Source organism: Podarcis erhardii, assembly GCF_964252035.2.
Source record: "Podarcis erhardii genome assembly, chromosome: 2".
NCBI classification, from domain to species: Eukaryota; Metazoa; Chordata; class Lepidosauria; order Squamata; family Lacertidae; genus Podarcis; species Podarcis erhardii.
Window position 1 is genome coordinate 49,518,502 of NC_138498.1, and position 25,881 is coordinate 49,544,382.

The 25,881-nt window shown below is 41.4% G+C and overlaps 1 protein-coding gene and 1 long non-coding RNA gene across 3 annotated transcripts in view; one reads left to right on the plus strand and one right to left on the minus strand.

Moving 5' to 3' along the window:
* Positions 1 to 25,881, minus strand: part of SLIT3 (slit guidance ligand 3) — a 418,035-nt gene that overhangs the window by 196,300 nt on the left and 195,854 nt on the right. The gene's annotated exons all lie outside the window — the stretch shown is intronic.
* On the plus strand, positions 10,602 to 11,741 carry LOC309333438. The gene is made up of 2 exons (XR_014152518.1): positions 10,602 to 10,845; positions 11,622 to 11,741. It is a non-coding gene; the product is annotated as an uncharacterized lncRNA (long non-coding RNA).

Here is a 25,881-nt window from a genome sequence, read left to right on the forward strand (position 1 = left end):
ATGAACCTTGTAATAACTTTGCTTTTTTAAAAAAACAACACTATTTTATCCAGTTCATCTTTATCATCAGTTTCTCTGCTAAAATAGAATCACTGTTACAAGGTATACTTTAACCTATATAATTAGGCTCATCCCCCTTTATATTGTGCTTCTTTTCCTTTCTGAAGATTTATTTCCTGATGAATAGTAAACTGTACCACTCCCACACCATCATTTAGAACTTACATAAAAAGTATGGGAAAACTTAAGACTTTTTGAACTATATGTTTTATTTTTCAGTCGTCTCAAAATATTTCTCACATCTTTACACTGAGATGGTTTGCACATTACATTAAACCATGGATAACTTTAAACAAAATAAAAATAAAGCATGGTTTAAACGTTTCTAAGATTCTCCTCTCCTGCCATGGCAGGGAGGAAACAAACCAGAGCCTGGCTTTCTGTTATATATGAACCAGTACTCATGGTTGGTTGCCTTCAAATAAACTGCAACCAGGAAGTCAAGTAATTCAGCCCACTCACCATAAAAATCAGGCAATTAACCTACCTACCTACCTAAGTAATCCCACATATAGTTCTTAGAACCCTCATCCAATGTATTTCATATTTAATGTTTCAATATTTCATATTGATATTTCAACCACGTCCACCCTTTCTTGCCCATCTTTCTAATGCTAGTGCCTTCTTCTTGCTAACATTTTGATCAAAAGTCATTTTTCTCCGAGTGCTCTTCTCTCTATTTTGATGAGCACTATCAAATTTGGCAATCAGCTCTTCACTATCTGTCAACAATATGAAAACGGTTTTATTTTTTAACTAATTGAAAGAAGCAATTGCTTTATACATATTTCACTTATGAATTGCTATCATTCATTATCTTTTTCATTGTGTCTGTTAAAGATGTAAGAGTTTATGAAGAAATGAATTGGGACCGTTATCATCTGCCTTTAAGACTGGAGCAGTGGGGATGTATGTGCGGGGAAATTTATGTGAGACGGTTTTAAGCAGAATTTGTCTAGGTGTTTAATTCCTTAAAAATAACGTGTTAGAAATGTTGCATTGTTTTCTCTTGCAATTTTTTGTTTTAAAATGATAAGCTGCCAGAACCTTATGGGACAAAAAGTTGACTATGCTGACTATGTTTATTTTCAAATCAGGTAGTTGTTCTTGTCCTAAGTACATGTACACACACACACACACACACACACACACACACACACACACTGGCCTCTGCTGGATGAATTCATTCAAGTGGACAGGATTATATTCAGGAGGGAAGAAAAATATTAAGTGGAAAAGAGCCAACATAATCAATCAACAAAATTAAGAAAATCTAGGGGGCTGTGCCAATGTTTCCTCCATGTTTACAATAAACACAACATATGAGAAGTCACACCTCTATGCTGTACTGCTTGGAAGGGTCACAGTTGGCAGCCTGGTCCAATCAAAATGCTAAGAACACAGACACTGTGGGGGGAAATGTGTACATTTCCTAGAAAGTGCACAGACAGCTTCCATATTTGCGTACAACCTATTTTGACTGCAATTGTTTCTACCATGAATAAAAACCCCCACCATGTTGCATTAGTGTTGGTTCTTTCAATTGCTACCTTTACAACTGCTTGGGTTAGGTTTTTACCATAATGGTCAAAATTAGACTGCAATTGTAAAATATTAATCTACTGTCTACTGTTATTATTATCAACTTGAAAAAGCAGTCCATCACAGAAGAAAGCTCTAATCACACAAATTAATTTTTGCTAATTTTGTCGGACCATTAAGTTAATTACTTCAATAAACACCTGACAGCAGCACTAGCCCCTGACAGTGAGCAATGAATGAAATCAGTTTTCTGCATTAGTACATTAATGAAATGATAGTTGAGATATTATAACAGCACAGAACTGGTCAGGATAAATTTATTTTCAAGTAGAGCAAGCAATCTGAACTATCTCAACCTAAAATGATTTTTACTCATTCGCTGTTTTCTAAAAATAGCATGCTCATTTCTAGGACAAATAAAAACCCCAATATGAAGAAGAACAAATTTATTCTTATGTATGTCACTCTTAAACAAAACTTTAAGATAATGACTAATTCAGTTAATATTCATTATTCTATTTTTCATCCATGAAGGCTTTTTTATGTTTGAGGAGTATCGTAAGGTGGACATTAGGCAGACTATCATTTCAGTGTACAGGATAAACCCCTTAAATTTTCTGCTGTTATAAACCATGCAAAAGGAATGCTTTATTCTCAGTGCAAGACCTTTGTTAAGTATCCAAGATTAGAATAAGAAAATATTATAGTTTAATATTTCGATACTTTAAAATTTAATATTGCCAGGATTTTTTAAATAAAAAAATAGTGTTGTTCTCATGGAATTAAGCAAATAAACCATCTAATAACTGTCATATACTACTTAGTTGCATTTTTCCCCACCTATGCAGTCTTCTAATTTATATAATTACACATTAGTGACTACCTAAGAAAAGCTGACATTGTAGGAAGAGGATTTCAAATTTACTGGAAAAGTTGTTGCATTTAGGATGGCAATATGACATATTTTACATAATAGTTATTCTCTATCTAATTTTTATTATACATGCAACAGTTGCATATCTGCACAGAATACAGAGAGAATATGAATACGACAAGAAATATGATACCAATTTCATGCACATTTTTAAATTAATACGATATACGATATCTTTATTGTCATTGTCCCATACAGAACAATGAAAATGGAAATCTACATAAAACATTCAAAAACACCTAAAAACTCTGAAACCCCATTTTAAAATACAATATACTATAAAATGGGACCTACTTCTGAATCATTATGTTCAGGAATGCACTGTAAATTTCTGTCATACTTTACATTGTATGCTTGTATCTATGTTAACAATCATATCCATATTAACACTAAAAAAACCTCCAATAAGCGTATTAATTATAAAATTTGTATAGACAAGTAACTGAAGAAGAAATGGTTTCTTGGGGCTTCTTTGGGTTCTCAGTTTGCTACTATAAATAACCAACAGCACAATTCCATGCATGTCAACTCAGAAGTCTCATTTCTTAAAAAGCATTTCAACTGATCCTATGGAACAAAAGCTGATACCAACACTTAACGTATAACATCATTAATTTGGATGTTTACATGGCAGTTTATTTAGTTCCCACATTTTCCCCTAAATGTGAAGTTCTGCATTATATTTGCTCTTTCACACAATAAGCCCTTTTAAAATGTGACTCTTTTGTGGGTGTGTTATTGGACTGTTGTTTTTATTCTGATTATGTATTTTGTGGTTTTATATTTTGATTTTATTCTGTGAACCGTCATGAGACCTCCAGGTATAGGCCAGTGTATAAATTAAATCAATCGATCAAGCCACTTTAGGAACAATAGTGGAATATAGTGTGAGTTTAGTGCTCAATTTCGTGTTATTTGCTTCCAGAAATTATCCATTTGCTAATAATATGGAAATAAACCCTAAACTTGCACTATAGTCCGCTAAATTCTACTATAATTCTGGAAGTGCCTTTTATGTCATGTGATAAGATATAATGTGAAAATTAACAGGGAAGCATCATGAAAATGGAATAAGCTGCCATGTGCATGCAGCCCAAACATGTAACTACTCAGAAGTAAATCCCACTGAGTTTGATGGGACTTACATCTAGGTCTTATCACAAGCTAAAATGTAGTAAACTTAAGGAGAGATCTGAGCTACAAATGAAGCAATTTTTGACACCATTCTAGGCTATCCTATCTCAGTACAAATGTGTTGATTGTTGTTGGCATCTGTCTGTCTCTGGAGGTAAAGCCAAAGTGCAGCTCCAAAGTGACATCCCTGGGGCACAAGCTTAGGCAGTATTTATGGAGGTCCTGGGCTACCCAGACAACAAGACTCGCCTCTTGGCCTCACTGATACGGTCCAAAGGAAAACAGAGCAATACATTTGACACCAGCTTGGCTGCAGGAGTTGCCAGAAGGAGGCATGCAAGGTGCCATCCAACTGCCTCAGAGTCTTTATTCTTCTTAGCCTTTTCTTCTATCAAAGATACACCACAAGGCAGTGGGTATGGATTTTCCCTCATGGTTTACTCCTAAAGTCTTTCTCATAGATAGTATAGCTGCAAGGCAGCAGAAGTTTAGGATCCGAGTTTTCCTTCTCCTAGATGGGCTACAGACCCAGGTTGATGAGCCCCATCTGCCCCTCACTTCCCTCCACAGCATGAACAGAAATGATCTAGTTGGATCCACTATTAGTTTCATCCGCTCTATCTGCTGGAGCCTGTCTTTGCATTGAGGAGAAGTCCCTAACTCACCAAGGGTTTGAGGCCCATCAGCTATCCTCACCTAGTTTAGCTGGTCAGTTGTAGGCATTCCTGGGGTGCGGCCACTGTCACATGCTTACATCTTCTAGGAGCCACAGGTGAGAGCTGAATACAGGATGGAGACCAAATGTGGACAAACTACCCCAGAAAGGGCACGTTGTGCCTCCCACCCCATACTAATGTGTGGGTAAGAGAAGGAAATTAGATGAGTGTTTGTTCAGTTTTATGAATTTTCCAAGAACTAAAGAGCTAGTTTAGAGACTTGGTCATAATCAGGATTTTTTAATTTTACTTTTTTGTTCAACTGTATGCCCCAATGTTACATCACAAACAGATTTTTGAAAGTCCACCCAGTTTCAAAAGTGGGGTTCTCTGTGGCATTCTGGACTGCAGTTAAGGAGAGAACTCCAAAACCCTCTTTAGTTGTATGGAACTATTTTCACTGTTCTTTGTATGCTGGCCATAGTGCTCACTGGGCACTTTCCACATATCAGATTAAACTACTTATCTACCATTGAGAAAACTGAGTTTCTTTGCTAGTGAACTATGTTAAATATTTTCAAAGTTGATCATCTGATTTCTTACTGAACCAGCAGTTACAATAATCTTCAAAATAATTATATCAACCAGCATTAAAAGAAACTTTGTGTTAGTACACAGTTAAAGAATTTATATGATTAATGTCACCAAAAAGGACAACACTGATTACTCATAACCAGTATAACAAACGAGTTAATGAGAAATCCACAAATTAAGCATGCAACTGCTTTAACCTTTCCATTTCCTGCTTGTAATTTTTATACTGCCGCAGTATGTTACATTGCTGCTAAAGAATCTCTTATTTAGTCCTTAATATAGTAGCAGACTGCTCCACAGCAACTTGTACATGGCTTTCAGTGTGACTGCCTTGTTTTGTGGAACAGCATCCCAATACTTGTAGTTTCTGAAAACAATTAAATATGTTCCCGTTTTGACAAGCATTTTCATCTGAATGGAAAGGGAGGGAGTTTTCTGCATTATGTATATTTTTATTATTGTTAACCAATTTAATTTTTTTTTATTTTATGCTTGTAAATCAGACTGGCATTTATATGAAAGGTTATTAATTTAACAACAAGAATACATTTTAAAGAAATATAGCACATATAGCTGTGTGTGTGCTTCCAAATACTACTCAGAAGGAGTTGCATTTTGTAAGAAAAAGGTGGCAAAATCTATAAGATGCTACAATAATGTCTATAGGGTTAGACCAAAACTATTCCATGCTCCCAAAGAAGCCCCTGGAAGATCTGAATTGTTTTTAGTTGAATTCCTTCAAACACATAAAATACTGTATTTCAGTGTCCTGCCAATGCCAACTGTGCTCTAAGGAATGTTTTTTAAAATGACCTTCCACAGGATGACAGGTAAGCATTTATATATGGTAGAAAATAATGTAGCCTTGCTTCTCCAAGCATGTTCTGTAGCTTTTCATCTGTATTATTGAAATGTTGTTCATATAAAATACACAGGCTAAGGTAGCACAGGTAAACCAAGGTTATGACTAAGGATAGAGCTATAGAATAAAAGCATTTGCACATGTCATTTCAATGTCTTGTTTTAGTATATTTCTGAAGGGTTTCAAGTTAAACACAACTGCTTGGTCCCCCCACCCCCACCCCCCCAAAGTTAAATCTGGTTTTCATTTCCTTATTTGACCGAGTTCTCTCATAACACTCTGGCAAAGGGAAATTGTGTATGCCATTTCTCTATTGAATTGGAGCAGGATTATTGAATTATATATACACACACATACTGTATAGATTTTTCAGACTCAAAATAAAAAATAGCTCTGTAGTAAGCTGTCATTTGAGTTACAGTAAAAAAATAAAGAAATGCTGCTGTTTGGCAAAATTAAACCTGCTCAATAAAAAAAAGAATAGTGAGAATGCTTAAAGCATCTGTGTCAAACACTCACCTTGCTGGAATTGCCTCACAGAATTCAGCAAGGTCATTACTGTATTCTCTGAAGGTAGGGTTAAAGGTAGGATCTTGACATCCACAGAGGACCTAAGTTCCTGTAGTGCAGACACTTCTTCACATAAGTATAGTAAGGGCCAAGCTAGGTGTTAAGGGAAGTGGTGAGCGCCCTTAATGTTACGCAAATCCACTGTGTGTGTGTGTTGTGGGGGGATCCAAATCGGTCCTTTCAACCATGCTATTTGTCTACCCAGAATCACTACTTACAGCAGCCCTGTGCACATTTCAGAGACAAAAAGCCATTTTGGGGGGGTAAGTTTTGGTAGGAAAATGGAGTGTTCCTGGTAGCAATCCGGATTCTATCCAACCCCACTTGTGGTTTTTTTGTTTAGAAAAGAGAGAAGAGTAGTGCACTTAAATGTCATGCTTACTGTAAGTCTGCTTACCTATCTCAAGGGACAGCAGCGTTGCAGGCTGGTCGTCACTACCCAGAACACTCCCCTGGCAAGGATAGCACCGGCTTCCTTCAGCCAGTGGGAATCCTTATTGGGCTTCCTAACCAGCTAGGGAACTAGATCATAGCCACCTGCTTATTTTGCCAATGGCAGGCAACTCCAGGGACGTACACTCCTCAGGGGGGCCTTTAGGCTCCACTTGGGTCTGCACCTCGAGCATTTAAAGAGGCCTGGCATCATCCTCCAGGGCAGTTCCTTGTCAGGTCATCAACCCACTTTCTTAATGTTTTTTTGTTCCTGTTATGTTAATGAACTTGCTCTGGACAAATGTTGGTCACCAAATGTTGGGGCCAGGCAGGAAATTGTCCTTCAGACCAATTGGCTCTGTCTGGGGTTTTTGCCTACCTCAAATCAGTTGTTACAGCTTTGGCAGTTTAGGCTTTGGGTTGGCCTTAGTCTCACTGAAGAGGAGGTTATAAGCCTCTGCCTGCCTCTCCAACAAAAAGGGGTATCCCATTAAAGGAATCCAGGAGGAGGTGCTTCTGTCCAGATGTCCAGTTGGGGAATAGGGCCACAGCACTCCACAGGGTGGGGCTCCCACAGGAAGTAATCCTACTTGATATATGTCATAGGTCCTCCTTGCCTCAGGAGCAACCCCCTCTGAGGGATTGCTAATGGTTTTGCCAAACCCATTGCATCTGTAATCAATAAAAGTTGTGGCCTTATTTGACCCCAAACCCATACATTCTTATCATGAATGAGCCAGCTCCCAGGGAAGGTGTGCAGACAGCTGAGAACTTGGTCTCCTGACAATTCTGTCCCCTCTGGTTCTTGTCCTAGATTGGGAGGCAGAGGGGGTGGTAGCACCTGGGCACACATTTACTTTGGCTCTTACTGTTCCACGTTTGCTGTCTGACAACATATGCCTCTCATCCTGAGAAATGGCTGCAGATGGTTCTTAGACCCTATTTCTGTCCAATTAAGAAACTGAGAAAACGTGGACAAATGCAGGGCTTCAAGAGTGAGGTCTCAAATTAAACAATGGTGCTTCGGAATAGATTCTCCAGTCCAATACGTTTTGGACTATGTTGGTAATTCATCAGGAAAGAATGCACTGAGATTACAATAAGCTTCAGAGTCACCAATCTTAGCCTTGTATGGAAATAACAAAACAGATTTACCTGCTTATTCTTTGAAAATATTCCCTGATGAATAAGTGCTGGAGTTCAAAATATATTAGAAGCCAAGAGACTTACTCTGTGGTGCATTTGCAAACATCTTTCCATTCTTTTCACAAGAGTTAAAGGCACAATGTTGCTCTTACGTTTACATACATTGGGAAAATATTAAACGTTTTAAAAAATGGAGAGGGTTAAATAGTTAACAGCTAGTTAGCAGCTACTAAAATCTACCATTTTAAAAGACTTGAGATATTTAGGCAGTACTGATTACTAGTTAGCAGCTGCTAATATCAACTGTTGTTTCCGACACTCAAAAAGAAAAAAAACTGTTCTTTTGCACTAAAACTGCTGTTTCATCTTATTTTGTTCAAGCAACTAATGCAAATGCTGTTATGCACCATTCTTGCACAGCATGGAACAGGAAATGTCCTATGATCTGGGGGTATGCATCATTTGCTGCATGCTGTGAAAGAAACCTCAAATGCTGCCCTTCATTATCTCTAATGGAATCTCAAGGTCAATGGCCAGTCATAAATGCCCACTTTAAATAAAATATTAGAAGTTCCCTGTCCAATGCCTTTTTATACTGGTTTCTAGGGAGACTAGAAAAGGGTTTAGCTCTTTTAAAAATTATCATACATTTGAGGATTGAACACAGAGATTGATTTACCTCAAATGTACATTTCATATCAGGAAAATGAATAAATTTTTGGCAGAGAATTTCCAGGGCATAACACAAGCAACTCCTACCAAACATAGTGAAAAACAGCGACATTTGCTCCCCCTAAGTGAATCTTTCAAGCCTGACTCAATCACCTATGTATCGCCAGCCCTTATCTCCAGAGAAGCAAAGGAAATTGTAATGGTTTGACAAGGGGACAGAATAAAGCATGGGGACGACCCACGATGGATTAAAAGGTAGATTTATTCAAGGCTTTATTAAAACCGTGCCCAAACTGGAAACCCCTAAGTTAAGCTTATGCTAACAGCATTGGGTCAGCGTAGCATAACTGCTAAGTCTGAGCCATCATAGGCTACAAAGACTGGGTGGCCCCAGTAGCTTTTGGTGTAGGATTACAGTTTGTCTGAGAGAAGCAACAGAGGAGGAAAGTCCTTTTGCAAGAAGTTTGGAAAGGTGAACCCCATTCAGCCTTGGTAACCTTCAAGGGAGCAGGAACTGGAACTCTAGACATGGAAGGTTGTCATTCCTTTAGTCTTGCCACAACTTCAGCAGCAGCGGGGAAACAGCTCTTCAGGGGGAGCCCCACCCTTTTGGTTTCTACCTTAGTTACAAGGTAGCTAAGACTTTGCATAATAAAGATTGCCTTGAGCTGAGAGGGAGAGTATTTTAGGTGCTGCCTGTGAGCTCATAAATTTCTTGCCAGCGGGCCTTGGCTGAGCAGGTGAAGGAGCTTGTAAAACGGGGCAAGACTTCAGCTGAGAGTTGGTGCAGGACAGCCTGTTTTATTCAATTGAGCATGCAAGGTATGAGCAGGGGCTGGCTGAGGGGTGGACTTGTCTTTGGGGTGGGGGTGGGGAGCAGCTCAGAGACCAGGGGTGGCTGCGGCGACTTCCTGGAGGATTCCCAAGGAGAGGAGAGGAGAGGAAAGGATAGGAGTGGAGGCTGAGGGAACATTCCACAAGGGAGGGTATTCTAAAAAGGGTGAGAGGCTGCCAGCGCTGCAGGCAAGGGTGACATAACTGGGTTTCTGAGCGCCACAGGGGTGCCACAAAAAGAATGTTGGTCAAGGGAGCTGTGGACTCGAAAAGACTGAAAACCTCTGCCATAAAACCATCCTCATCCGATGATGAAAGAGAGAGAAAAAACTGGGAGGGATATGTGAACTTAAATCATCCCTTGAGCTGGAGAAAATGAAAGGAAAGCCTCTGGAGAAGAGGAGGGCCGCAAGTGGCCAGGCGAGGGTTGGCAATGTCTTACCCTTTCCCCTAACAGATGCCTTCTGCTTGATTCAGCCTCCCTTTGTCTGGCTTCTCCTAGCATGCTGGTGTGCTGTTGCTGTCTCCAAGACTTGATCAACATTTTTCTTCTTCTGTTTAGCCATGGAAGACTTCTCAGGGGTAGTGGGGCCCATGAATAACTGGACCTGCTGGACTTCCATCATGCTGGTAAAGGGCTTAGACCATGTAGGCCAGGAAGACAACAGATAGAATTATGTATATTAGAAGGGAAAAGGGAGCTCAGAAGACTGTGAGTAGACTCACTGGAGCGACAAACCCTGAGGCTGTGGGACTGAGAAAAATAGAACGCCGGAGTGACTGGTGAGGCCACAGACAGGACGAAGGAGCTTCCCTTTTCCTATTCCTTTAAAGCAGGGGTCAGCAACCTTTTTCAGCCTTGGGCTGGTCCACCGTCCCTCAGACCATGTGGTGGGCCGGACTATATTTTGAAGGGGAAAAAATGAACGAATTCCTATGCCCCACAAATAACCCAGAGATGCATTTTAAATAAAAGGACACATTCTACTCATGTAAAAACATGCTGATTCCCAGACCGTCCGGGGGCCGGATTGAGAAGGCGATTGGGACGCATGTGGCCTACAGGCCTTAGGTTGCCTACCCCTGCTTTAAAGGTTCAAATGCTTCTTCCTCTCTTTCTTGCCCGACAGAACAGGCAAAAAAACAACCACCGCCAAGCTGTGTGTGTGTGTGTGTGTGTGTGTGTGAGAGAGAGAGAGAGAGAGAGAGAGAGAGAGAGAGAGAGAGAGAGACAGACAGACAGACAGAGAGAGAAACCAAAAGAGTAGGGGAAAAGAACACAGGGAATCTGAGGCAATTTTTTTGTCTTTTTCTATTAAAAAAAAGGAAAGGAAAGGAGACTAAGGGAAACTGCTATCAGTGGAGCCAAGAAGAGATCTGAAGAAAAAAAGTAAATATAGTGAAGAAAGGTAAGTAAACATGACAGAAAAAAGGAGCAAAGCAAAGGTGAGCTGCTTGTAAGAGGAAGGAGAGAAATACTGATCGGGAGCGAATCATATCCCTGAATAATTTTCCTTCTGCCTTGTTATCAAGACATATACAAAGCCCAACCCACCAACACTGCAACATTCCCCTGAAATTTATCAGGGACACATTTATTCTCCCCCCTCTCACATAAGTTATCAGTGCTTTTTTCTGGGGGGACACTGGCATACACATACCCCTAAACATTTTGTGAATCTTAGTTTAGCCTTATTGAGAGGTAGTATTTCAATATGAGTAGGAAAATGAGAGTACCCCCTAAACATTTTCTTAGACAAAAAAAAAAAAGCGCTGAATACTGGATCTGGTGCCTGACCACCTGCTGGTAATTACTAAGATTTTCCAAATCTTCTCAGTCTTTCTTCTTGAAATTTGGTTTTATAGTGTATGTCATACAATGCTAAGGTCTTGTTTGTCTACTTTAAATGCAGCAGAGCAGGATGTTCATAAACCTGTTTACCGCCGTGCTGGAAAGACAGTGCTAACAATAACTTATGACTGCTGACTGTGATCCATGCTGTCCAGCTATATGCGTACCTCTCATCCCCCTCTGTGTCCTCCCCACGAAGCAGCCATGAAGAGCTGTCATCATGTCAGTGCAATAATTTGGCTGCTGTGGGTGCAGCTGCAGAGCTAATGTTTGACAACTTCCTTTGGCAGCACAGCCCTGCTCTAAACAAGCTTATTGTTTCATCTTTTACAGAGAAGCTTTTTACAATTCTGAGAGATCAGTCCTAGGGGACACAAGCTGAGCAACCCCTGCTGGAACTTTACAAACACACAGAAAGCTGTCAAACAATTAAACCACACCTCCACTGTCAAAGGCTCAGAGCTCTCTTTTCTTTCAAGCCTACTGCTGAGAGAGCTGCTGCTTAACAAAGGTACTTCAGGGATCTGACAAAGCGGCAGCCTTCAAGCTTTGCCTGATACAGAACAAGTGTACATTGCTAAAGGAGTTCACATGATACGCAGCACACCATAAATATTTATTTGCCATGACAACTAAACTGAACCAAGGCCAGAATCTTTATTCATACTCCAAATAAGCCACTAATCTGAATGAACATAATAACATCAACGTGCTCCTTAGTAACTACCCAAAAGCTGCCTGCTTAAATCAGTAATAGTTCCCACCCCAAAAGTTTACATCTTATATGAGGATGAGAAGAGGGAGCATTAAAGCTTCCACCTTATATCTAACTTCCCAAGTCCCAGGTAGGTGACCAGCTGGGAAAGCCCAGGGGATCAGATAGACAACACCAAGCTATACCAGCCCTAGGAGGTTGCTCCACAGCAATCCATCATCCTGAGCCCATCTCTGCCTAGCTACATTCCCTTCCTCCTAACATTTACTCATAAGTTCTACTGTAGTCTGTGGGGCTTGCTTCCAGGTAAGGGTGCATAGGTCTGCAGTCTAAATCTGTATCAAGCATATACAAAGTATGATTTGAAAAACAAAACAACAATATCGCTCCATCATAACATAAGAACATAAGCATTTTCTTGATATACCAGCCTAAGGTACATCAGAGTTTGCAATAGGAATAGTGGGTGCAGTATGAATACAAAATCTTCGGTTAGCAAAGCACAGGCTACAGTAGCTATTCTTTGACTACATGCTCATGACCTGTTACAAGGCAAAAGAGAGAGAAAGATATACCCTTCTATAATTCATTGGTAAATGTGGTAAAATGAGAAAGGGGGAGGGAGGAATGAAGAACAAAGAAAATTAGTTCATTTTATTGCTAATCGGGGGAAATCCTTTAGTCTTACAGCAACAGTCACATTAGTCCTGTCCCTATCATAGACTTCCACAGGAAACTAATTACTGGCAGCAATTTCCACTTAGATTACATATAAGAAGCAGTTTGAAATTTAAAAAGAAATGGGTAGGCATCATGAGAGTGTTTTGCGTAAGTCTGCGAAGCCAAAATAGCTGTCAACTCTCTTCTTACAGCACATCTCTCACAAGCCATGGCACATACATACATACATACATACATACATACATACATAAAATGTATGCTAAACTACAGGGTGTAAGAAAGCCAATGGTAACAGTTCCAAAGTTGTATCACTGAACCTTTTGAAACTATTCATCACTGCATCAGATTTTATCTTTTTTTACTTCTAAGTTGGAAAAACTGTCATTGGAAAGTGCTCAGTAACAAAAACAAAAGCAAAAACCATAAATCCAGTGTATTATTAACAGAGTTCATTATTAACAGCCAAACAAAATACAAACAGAGAATTTGTAAATGGATGGAAACATATGGATTACAGATCATGCTGTATGGAACAGACACTTTGCAAAACACAGTGCAACAGATATCTATGGCAGATAAAAATGTTGTGCATTATTTTAAGCAGCTACAAACTACAAGCAGTGGGAAGACACAGTATTTTATTTTTTTCTACTTTATTTTATATTGTCATGTAGGCAATCAAATTCATCTGATGCATGTGTCAGGTCAAGTTGTTGAAAGCTTTCACCCAGTGGATTTGTACATACAGTGGAACCTTGGGTTGTGAACATGATCCATGCGGGAGGCACGTTTGCAACCCTCAATGTTCGCAACCTGCAGCGCCACCTCTGTGCATGCACAGGTCACGATTCAGCACTTCTGTGCACATGCAAAGCGCGATTTAGCATTTCTGTGCATGCGCGAACGCCAAAACCCAGAAGTAACCTGTTCCAGTACTTTCAGGTTTGGCGTGGTGCGCAACCCAAAATCACATAACCTGAAGCGTCTGTAACCCGAGGTACCACTCTACATACATTCATGCATCCATACATAATTTTATTTGGATGCTGCCTTTCCAGAGTTTGAACCATGTTCAAGGCAGCTTACGACATGAAAAAAATGCATAACTACAACACAACATAAGCAATAAATAAAACGTTTCAGAATGTCTGCAAATGATTCTCTTCTTGCTTTTGCAATCTTAATTGATTTCTTTGTATCAATTATGCTCATTGAGTAATGAAATATATATAAAGTAAAAGTGAGAAATAACAATTTTTTGGCTAAATCAGAGAGTTTTGTGGTGTGTTTTTGTTGTTGCAATTGTTGTCCAGACAATGGCTGCTGTTTGCCTCTGGATGGACGCTGCTGTAGGCAAATTTCCTCCCAGAACAAAAAAAGAACAAAAGTATTTGCCTTCCCCATGACTAAAGAAAGAAAAAACAAGCACACATGACACAATTGCCATGATACCACATCTCGCATGGAAAAGCCCGTGGGGTGCTGTGGCAAGAGTGGTGGACTTGAATATGAGAAACTGAAACCCCTCCTACTGGTGCAGTAATAAAACGCTAGCACATTTGTAAACCTACGGCGGGTCCAGTATGGTTTCAGATTGGATGAAAGACCGCATGTTGAGATTTCTGCATTGCAGGAGTTGGATTAGATGACTCTCGAGGCCTTCCAACTCTATAGTTCTATAATTATATGATTCATTTCCACTCAGCTGTGAAGTTCATGGGTGGCTTCCCTTAACTTTAAGCCATGTTTTGACCTTCAGTGAGGAAGACACAACTCTCATAAATAAACTGGGTGAGATCATACAATCTGAGAAATTCCATGGAAAAAATTCTGCTGAGCATGGTAGAAGCCTGGAATGACAGCATTCGGAATTAATCAAGACTTTCCCTCACCCACTCTCCCTTATCTATCGTCACCAACAAAAACAGGTTTGTCTGAATTATAAAAGCATAATAGTCTGCATTGCCCAGAACACAGAGCATTTCACCATAATTACTGTGGTAAGGGAAAATAGGGATATGCACTCTTATTTGGTTTCATTTTTCATTTCCAAGCTTTCATTCTGGCACAATACTTGGGTAGCAACCTAAGTGCTTCAAAATGACACGTTGTTCTATATAATCTCAGTAATTAGTAAGGTTAAATTGACATACTTAGAGGCATCCAAAATTCCCCAAGGGAAGTGAGGTAAGTAAATACGAAGTATAATTACTGAAGTGGTCCTGTATGTACTGCTCTGGAACTTGATATAACTATGCTTTTAGTAGCAAAAATGATTAAAGAGTAGAAAAATTAAATATTCTAGCAAAAGCAAAGTGCTATGTAAATCATCTTGAAAGTTTTTGTTTATGCCTCTATGCAACAAGCTTTGCTTTCCGCACCGGCGGCAATCAGCAGGTAACATTATGGGCAGGCTTGTAACACAGAACCGTTTGAAACTAAAGCTTCACTTTATTCACACAAATACAAAAGCTACTTTATATCTCAGCTTAGCCTTTAAAAAAAAGCAAGGTAGGTAAGAACCATTCTGGTATGTAAGATTAAATAAGTGCCTGAATCATTCCACTTACTCTCAACCTAGCATCCCTGATTAAAGCTATCCTAGGCTAAGCCTCTAATTAATACACAATAAACTTACATATAACAATATTTAAGCAGAGTGCAGCCTTCGTTGACTTTAGATACCTCAGTTATAAGACCCAGTGAGGAAAGTCATCCATATCAGATGACAGTGTAGCACACTGAAGGGGACCTGGTAATTTATAGCTGTCCTCTCACTGCAGTAGCAAGAGGAAGGACACTCAGTTAAAAAGACAGAGGTACAAGGCTTGGTAAAAGGTTTACATCCTTTCCCAGGAAGTAAACTATGACAAGGACAGAGCCATTTTGGGACAAATAATGGCTAAAGAATAAGCTTGCTTCCATAAATGCTGTCCAAAAGATTTTGCTCCAATTGCCAGTTGGACTAGTATTGCCATAGCAAAGGGGAAGGACATTCTGGTAGTTGTCACCAGTCAGAAGTACAAGGGCTACTGTGTTGTGCCTTATGTTTAACTGAAATGTGGCCAGCGGTGTTGTTAAAACAAACAAAGCTGATTTTGCGTCCCCTTTCTTGTGATTTATTCAGAGTCAGATCAACACAGAATTGGAAATACGTAAATGCAGACAGGATAAACATTCCATTCATTCATTCTGATTATTTGATTCATTGTAGGGAGCAAAACAAGAATATTTGTGGTGCCATTTAACAGGCCTGTGCTGACTAAGGAAGTTAGGGTGGGAGATTTTGTTTTGTTTTGGTGTATTATCATCTGTTATGAAGCTTGACAATGGATTATCTCGCAAAAAGCATACTGTGCTTTTTTTCATGCTGTTCCAGAAGGTCCCAACCCTCCATAGCAACTTTTCTGGAGGTGCTGGTAAGGTCAAATCACCTCCCCAGTCCTTCCTCCAACATGAGCAAAACTCTGCAAAGCACAACTCTGGATCCAACCCATTATGTGTAATTAGATGACCTTACAGAGTATGGGCAGAATATCATAATCTAAGATGACCTACATATTTTATATTTTAACATGGGAGTTGAATAATATTGAAGGCAACAGGGTTCTCCAATACAAGCTCATTTCCAGTTTGAGAGCAGCCTTAGTTCCATTTGACACAGCAGATGTAAAGCCTTGTTGAGAGAGTGCAAGATAAATAGGTTAAATAAACTTCAGACATATAATGATTGCACTCCAGTTTGAAAGCATGACTTAAAATAAAGCTGCAGGCTGACTCTACTTCTAACTTGTCCCGAGCTCCACAACAAGGAAAACTTACTATTGTTCAAATATTCACTAGTAGCACAGATAATATACTGTATACAAAATGAAGATGATCCATAAAATCAAAGATGCATAAAAGTTCAAGGTGCCCATATATTCTAAAAGGAAGTGTGGTGGTGGTGAAATATTCATTTTCAGGGCAGGATACAAAATAATACAACAAACAATACAAATAAACAAACAACAGAATAAAACAGATGTCAATGTAATCAAAACCACAAATTAAAAGCTTGGGAAAGTAAAAGAGCCTTTGGCCTGATGAAAAAGTCAGTAAAATAGGTGCCTAATAAGCCTCCCTGAGGAGAACATTCTATTCTATTGTTGTTGTTTGCTTACAATAAAACGGAATATAAATTGTAATGCATAAATAAAATAAAAATAAGCAGGATGCCACACCAGAGAAGGCCACCTTCCCAGTTACTACCCACCTCACTTCAGATAGCAGAACCTTTCGAATATCCAACTCCTATTGGAACAGGCAATCCTGTTTTGGGCTTTATAACTGTGTAAGCATTTAAGAGTGAAGTTTTCATCAGTGAGCCTAATCAGCAGTCTACTAGTTTCCCAAGAATACCAAAGCAACATATTTTCAGTCAATGACACATTAGAATAGCCTTATCTGGATGTCACCAAAGCACGGCCACACTACCCCTGTCCAATAGGGGTCACAGATGCTTCACCAGCCTTAGCTTGATAGAAAAAGGCATTATGTGCCACTGAGGCTCCCATGGAAAAGCTGGATCTACTGGCACCCACCAAACTGGACAATTTGATCCTTTAATTTGGCTGTGGCAGCAAAAGGGGATGGGAAACAGACACAGGGCTGGGAAACTTCCCCTTTCCAATAATCAGACTGATTGTTTGATGAGTGGACAGGTGCTATAACCCATGCCCTTGTCAGGTAACTTTCATGAATCATCTGAGGAGCAGGGCTACCTGCCTCTGTGTGTATGTGTGTCCTGTGTATGCCTGTGTCCCGTGGGCAGTCACACCCATCACTAAAATGTAGCCTTCAGAGGGTTGGCCAAAGGTGAATGTGGTTTCAGGCCAAAAGAGGATAGTCACCCTTGCTATTGACGGAGTGAAACCCCACCCAAAAGAGATTAAACACCACCTACCCAGACAAACAAACCACCCACCAACAGTATTTCTATCTTCTCTAGACAGAGTTTCAGGGTTTGGGTTTTTTTATTGAGATTGCATTCTTTTAAAAAGCTATTTATTAAGAAAATATGTTTACTGCTTAAAGAACATTGTATAATTTGAACACGTCCAATTAAGAGTAACATAAGCAATTTGAGCTATACAAATCTATTTGAGGATTAGCAATGTTTAAAGTTCCTGCCATTTTCAAGTGGGTTGCAGCTGAAGAGGTGATTTATGGAATAGTTTCTCCCCATTAAGTATTAGCAAATGGTCTCTCCATCCTCAGAGTACTAAGCAATATTCCTGAAGCAATGAGGTAACATTTAGGTCTTTCTGGGCTAGGATGCATTCAAGCATTTTGACTAAATCAAAAAATGTCTGTCACTTATCCAAGGTCAGAAAACAACACCCAAGGATAAAGCAAATCGCTAGTTAAATGGGTGTCACATGGCATCTCACATGGAACGTTCAGAAAAAATAGCAGTTGCATTCAACACAACCCAGTAGTTTGCAAGAGTTTAGCTGGCACTGAAAAAAATAAGAAACAATAGATTTCTTGGTGTATTAATATTATTCAGCAGCAGCAGCAGCAGCAGCAGCAGCAGCAGCAATAATAATAATAATAATAATAATAATAATAATAATAATAATAATAATTTTTATTTATACCCTGCCCTCCCCAGCCAAGACCGGGCTCTGGGCAGCTAACAACCAATAATAAAAACAAGTTGATTAAAATACAACTAAAAAAAAAGATTAAAATATAATATTAAAACATTAAGATGCAGCCTTAATGTTTTTAGCATGATCATTGCTTTCCAAATACACCATTAAAACTCTTTATACATTTGAGCTCAAAATGATACTCTGTTTTATCTCAGTATTTCTGATTTAATTCATTTCACAGGCTTGGCAATCAAGAGCTAAAGCTGTAGACCTCACAGTTAGCACCACAAGGCAACTGGCATATAATCTGAATTTTCATTTTCTTCTCCCCATGAGAGAGACCATGCACTGACAGGAACTTTAGTACATCGGCTTTCTCCCAGCTCTCCAATCTATCTGCTTGCTATAACCACTTTATTTGCCTGAACACTCATTTCCTATTTACACAGTGTTGAAGTGAAGACCATCAAGCCTATCTATATTGCCCTGAATTATTATTGTTCCACGTGACTACTGACGCAAGGTAGCACAAAGTATATTATAGCTTTTTCAGTGGTTGTACTAATACTTTTTTGTCTTCTTTTATGCACACTAGGGGTGGGGGGAGAATAGCATTAGAATTTGTTAAGAAGATTACATGACCAATGGGTGGGGGAATGAAGCCACTACAATGTTCAGAGCACTGTAGAATATGATGTTGTTACTAAAATGGTAAAGTGTGGTTGGTAACCATTAAAGCAGTAAATTATAGTTATTATTATCTCTGTCAGGGTTGGGAGCCTAAGCCAGCCAGGCAAGTTGTTGAGTCTTTGGGCTTTTTAAAGCATTTTTCTTTAAAAATCACCCTAGTTGCCATATGTCCACCTGGACGCCATTTTGAAAGTCTGATTTCTGGATGTGTCCGGGGAAACTCAGACACATGGCAGCACTACACATAATGTCCTCAGCTGTGAGATACTCTATAATTCTACCCAGCTCTTTTTTTCCTTAAAAAATGTTTAGGGGTACTCTCATTTTCCTACTCATATTGAAATACTGCCCCTCAATGAGGCCAAACTTAGATTCACAAAATGTTTAGGGGCATGCGTACCCCCAGGAAAAAAGCACTGATTCTACCCGAAAAATGGCCAACTCATATGTTGCCAAGCTAGTGTGAGACATGCTTCAGTTTAAAAGCTCTAGAGTGATACCTCAGCTTACAAACACTTCAGGTTACAGACACTTCGGGTTACAGACTCCGCTAACCCAGAAGTAGTACCTCGGGTTAAGAACTTTACCTCAGGATGAGAACAGAAACTGTGCGGCTGTGCGGCGGCAGCAGAAAGCCCCATTAGCTAAAGTGGTACCTCAGATTAAGAACGGTTTCAGGTTAAGAACAGACCTCTGGAACGAATTAAGTTCGTAACCAGGGATACCACTGTACTAGGTAAAAAGCAAACTGTGAATGCATCCACAGTTTCTCCCCACACTTGTGTATTGTTTCTTTGGATCAACAGGCATAAAGTTTATTCAAAAATAATATGAACCCTTACTTGTAAATATTATTTTAAAGTAATTATGCTAAGGTATTTATTTTCTATATAGCAGTTTATTTTAGCTAAAATTGAGCTCTAAATGTAAGGAGAATAGCAAAAACTGGCTACAGTTTGAAAAATTCTGGATGAGAAAACTTTTTATATATGCCTATATGCTCTAACAGACCATCATTTTAAACAGGATTTTCCATGCACTTTTTATATAAAGAGTTACCAGTATTTCTGTCAGCATGATTGTCAAGAGAGTCTATCCTTTGGAAGACCAGAAATATGTTATTAATACAGTGCAATCATTTAAGAACAAAAGTAAAATTTCTGTATCGAGCTTCTGAACACAGAAGAAATGTTCTTTTAGCAAAGCTATTGTAAAAAGACAGTTCTTTTCATGTGTGACTATCAATATCACCCAGAACACATTTACTTGGAAGTATGTGCCTTTAATTCCAGTAGCATCCTGCCAGCATCTAATTTGTCTAAATCCTGCAAATCAATTCTGTACGCTATAAATACACTATGAAAAAAAAAATAAAAGCTGTAACAAGAGGTTAAGGTTTGCTGGATTAAGGAGTTCTATTTTGCTCCATTTTTTAAAATGCTATTTACAAAACTTTTCATTTTTGTCCTTCTGTGCTTCAGTGGTAGGGTGAGAATCAACTACAAAATAAACATTAGCATGCATCTAGGCATCCAGGTTAATTAAATATAAGGCTAGCTGAGCACACAGAAAGGGCATCAACCCAGAACCTTAGCAGCACATCCAACCAAATGAATTGCTAAACTCTGATCTGTTTTCTTTGATTTAAGTAAATCATCTCCTCAGTTACACTGAAAGATCACGACCACTTCGCACAATCACACAAAATTAGCAGTGAATTCAACAACAAATGTGTTGTGACGTGGGGTTTGTGATTTCAGCTCTCTTGACATAATATGCTGGAGACAGTTCTATAGTAACACTTCTTTATTAAAGCAAACAAGACTGGGGCCTGAGGAGGGGAGAGCTACATTTATAGGGAGAGGGAACTAACTAGAAAGGATACATTTTGGAGGGAACAATCTCAGGCAATCACAGTCCTGCCTTTTGGAGGAAACCAATAAGACAGAGGATCCAACTACAGCAGCTTAAATGAACCAATAGTAGCTGTACCCTCTGGAACCAAAAGGCAGTTACTTTACCCTAATGCAATACAGACAATAATAATACAGATATAAAATCCTTTGACTCAATACACAACACCCCTCCCCCCCTAGTGAGCACAGCAGACGTAATCTCTCAGGTACTGTGGGGTCCTACAACTTCTACTTGATCTCCTGACAACAGGTGTTGCCGGTTCTGGATTGGGTGTCACCTGTGGTAGGGGGGCTGCTATAGGGGTTTCGTCAGGAACAGATGGAGTCCCAGACATCTCAGGGTCCCCTACCTGTACCTCGTCATCCTGAGGACCAGCAGACCCTGGTTCATTTGCTGAGGCCCCTGGTGACTGCACCTCTGGGCCATTTTCACCCTGGTCTTGCAGCTCTGCGTCGTTAGCCAGGGATGAATTATCAGACTCCTCTCTGCTGAGCGCCCGGCGCCTCAGCTGATCTATATGTTTCTTCCAAACTTGCCCATTTTCCAAGGTCACATAATAGGACACAGGTCCACTAGTCCGGGTGACCACACCAGCCACCCACCGCGAACCTCGTGAATAGTTCCTCACCCAGACCAGATCTTCAGGGGTGAAATACCTTGTTGTGTCAGTCTCAGCCTGGGGGGTTGCTCTTGAATTACGGTTTGGCATTTTATCCGGGTGGACATAATCCAGCACCGTTACCAGTCTTCTACCCAAGAGCAGCTCAGCTGGCGACTTGCCCATTGCAGTACACGGCGTCGCATGCTGCAAAAATAACATTCGCGCGATGCAAGCTGACCAGTTACCCTCCATTAAGCGTGCAATGGATTCTTTGGCTGTTCTTACCATGCGCTCCGCCTGCCCATTGGAGGATGGGTGAAAGGGCGCGGATGTGACCCCTCTTATGAAGTTATCAGCCAAGAATGCCCTGAATTCTTGGGATACAAAAGCTGCCCCATTATCTGATACAATGGTCTCAGGTAACCCGTGGGTTGCAAACAGCTGCCTCAACACCTTGATTACGGCAGCTGATGCCATGCTAGGGACCATCGCCACTTCTAACCATTTGGAATATGCATCGACGATAACCAAAAAGACCTTCCCCTGGAATGGCCCAGCAAAATCTAAGTGCAGCCGGCTCCAGGGAGATCTGGACTGCTCCCACCAGTGAACTGGTGCTCTGGCCACTTCTGGCCGCACCTCTTGGCATGCCTTGCATGTTCGTACCCATTGTTCTATGTTCTGGTCCATTCCAGGCCACCACACATAACATCGGGCTAGCGACTTCATCCTGACCATTCCCGGGTGTCCCACGTGAAGCGTCTCAAGAACCCTGTTTCTCAGTGGTGCTGGGATGATCACCCTATCTCCCCACAGGAGACAACCCTTATGCATGGACAACTCGTGCTGCCTTGTCGCATAAGGCCTGAATTTGTCTTCATGCGGACCACCTGGCCACCCCCTCCCCACCCAAGTGAGCACACGGGAGAGAACAGCATCTTTCTTCGTTTTCTCAGCTATATCAGTAGCCGTTACAGGAGCGCCCGGAAGTGCTTCCAGCATCATTATGTGCTCCGCTGGAGCAGGATCCTCATTGCTCCCGCCAGGAAGGGGCAATCGACTCAGTGCATCAGCGTGGCACAACCGCTTCCCTGGCACATGGGTCAAGGTGTACTGGAACCCGTTCAGGAATATAGACCAGCGCAACATTCTGGGGGAGAGAATTTGTGGCGTTTGTTTGTTCGGGTTGAACAACCCTAACAGTGGTTTGTGGTCCGTTTCAATGGAGAAATGGCGACCGTACACATAATCATGGAACTTTTTGATTCCTGCCACAATTGCAAGCGCCTCTTTGTCAATTTGAGCATAGGTGCACTCCGTGGCCGACAACGTACGGGAATAGAAAGAGATGGGCTTTTCCGACCCATCCGGTTCCCTATGACTCAGCACCGCCCCCAGACCGTATTGAGAGGCATCACATGCCAGGACCAGAGGCTTCGACTCATCATAATGAGCAAGGATGCTCCTGCTACTCAGCATTCCTCGCAAGGAGTCAAAAGCCTTCTGCTGCTCCTGCCCCCATCGCCACACATTCTTTTTCTGCAACAGTCTATGTAATGGTTCAGCTACCGAAGCTTTCTGGGGTAAGAACGAATGATAAAAGTTAATAAGTCCCAGGAATGACTGCAACTCCGTCTTGTTCTGTGGTCGTGGTGCCTCGATGATGGCCTTAACCTTAGCATCTGTGGGGTGGATGCCTGATGCATCAATTTTAAACCCCAAGAATTCCACAGTTGGCACCCCAAAACTGCATTTTTCCTTTTTTAGTTGCAACCCCGCCTCCTTGAACTTGAGCAACACTGCACGGACACGCGCAACCAGTTCCTGTGGGTCTTTTCCAGCAATCAGAACGTCATCAAAAAATGGCAAGACCCCCGGCAGACCTCTTAACAGGCGTTCCATGAGCCCTTGAAAAATCCCTGGGGCCACACAAACTCCAAATTATAATCTGTTAACTCTGAACGCCCCTTTATGTGTGACAATAGTCTGTGCTTCCGCTGATTGTGGGGTTACTGGCAGCTGTTGGTAAGCTTGTGCCAGGTCAATTTTGGCGAACACCTTGCCCCCAGCCAGTTTAGCCAACAGATGTGATACGACTCGAATGGGGTATGAGTTTCCCCTGAGTGCCTTATTGATAGTACATTTGTAATCAGCACAGATCCTGACTTCCCCATTTGCTTTAAGGGGCATGACGATTGGAGTCTCCCACTTAGCGGAGTCCACGGGTGAGAGAACTCCCTGCTTGACCAATTTATCCAGCTCTGCTTCGATCTTGGGTTGCAGTGCAAATGGCACTCGCCTTGGTTTGAGTCGGATTGGGGCCACCCCAGGGTCCAATTCGAAGTCAACTGGGGGCCCTTTATAACAACCCAGTTTTCCATTAAAGAGACCAGCAAATTCTTTGCATAATGCCTCGCTCATCTCAGGGCAGGTTTGGATTGAATTAAGCCCTGATATACTCAGTCCCAGGGCGGGGAACCAGTCAGTGCCCAGGAGACTGGGGCGACTGCCCTTCGCAATCACCAGTTTGAGTACCGCCTGTTTGTCCCGGAACTGTATTCTCACGGCACACATTCCCATGACATGGATGCGGCCCGCTGATTATGACTGCAAAGTTGCCGGGAAGGGCTCCAGAGGGGGCAACTTACCCCGGGGAAGAATGTCCTCACGGTCTGGTCCGACACAATAGTGAATCCAGATCCGGAGTCCACCTCCATGTCGCACAGCTGACCCTCAATCTTCACCTTGACGTGTGCCTTGCCTTGCGCTGGAAACTGCACGACCCTCCCGTTGATCTCCGTTACGTAGTGGCAGTCCTGTGGAACATGGGTTGCTGTGGGCGGTCTGCGATGCTCCAGTCTAGGTGCTCCTGTCGCTCCCAACGCCGCCGATCTACAGACCCTGGCGATGTGACCTGTCTTTCCGCACGTCCGGCACATAGCATCCCGGAAACGACAACTCTTCCGCTCATGGTTTCCGCCACAACCAGGGCACCTGCCTCAGTGATCTTTGTGCACTGTGCAGGCCTGACGCACTGACTCGACCCCACGGACTGGGCTCTGGCTCGGAGTAGCCTCTAGCTCGTCCATGGCATGCGCAACTTCTATCTGTGGCTTAGGGACCCTGCGACTGGCATCAAGCTCCTCTCTTTCATAATTCTCCGTGGCGGTGGCCTTCTTCAAGGCTGAAGCAAGGGTAACCTCTTCTTTAGCCACGATGCGTCTTCTGGCTTTCTTGCTGCTCAGACCACCGATAAAACGATCCAGGAGAGTCTCTTCCAGATCTTGGAAGTCGCAGTGCTGAGCGAGCTTCTGCAGTTCAGCTAGAAATGCAGATACAGACTCCCCAGCACGCTGCTGCCTCTTATGAAACTCCATCCGCCGGGCCATCTTGGTCTCAGTAGGCGCCAAATGGCTTGTTAGGCAGGCAAGAATATCTTTGAGAGATGTCTCACTTAGCTTCGCTGGAGCAAGCAATGCCTTGGCCAGCGTGAAGATCTCAGGCCCACAGTAGCTCAGGAATGTGGCCCTTCTTTTGCTGGCATCAGTGATCCCTTGAGCCTCTGCGAAGAACTCGAAGCGTTCGACGTAGTCTTCCCACGTGTTGGGCTCTGATGGCTGGAAGGGCTCCAATACCCTTGGACTCTCCATTGTCCTGTGGGCAGGGTCGTCTTCTCAGCTGGCCAGTGAGTCTTGTTTTAGCTACAATCCGGACTCTGAGGCAGGGCTGCGTTTAACCGCTCCTCAGCATTCCGGATCCCACCTTCGTCGCCAGTTGTTGTGACATGGGGTTTGTGATTTCAGCTCTCTTGACATAATATGCTGGAGACAGTTCTATAGTAACACTTCTTTATTAAAGCAAACAAGACTGGGGCCTGAGGAGGGGAGAGCTACATTTATAGGGAGAGGGAACTAACTAGAAAGGATACATTTTGGAGGGAACAATCTCAGGCAATCACAGTCCTGCCTTTTGGAGGAAACCAATAAGACAGAGGATCCAAATACAGCAGCTTAAATGAACCAATAGTAGCTGTACCCTCTGGAACCAAAAGGCAGTTACTTTACCCTAATGCAATACAGACAATAATAATACAGATATAAAATCCTTTGACTCAATACACAACAAAATGTACATGGAGTCTGGAAAATATTCCACATGACATTTTAAAATAATTTTCTCTAATTTGATATTTTGAATGTTATTTCTAAGGAATTAATGAGCAATTCTGTCAGACTATAGAGCTGTCTTGATGGAAAATATTTAACACATTGATTCAGATTGCTTCCAACAGCAGTTTAAACTCAAGTTTAAAATGGAATTATATCTATATCTATCATCTATCTATCTATC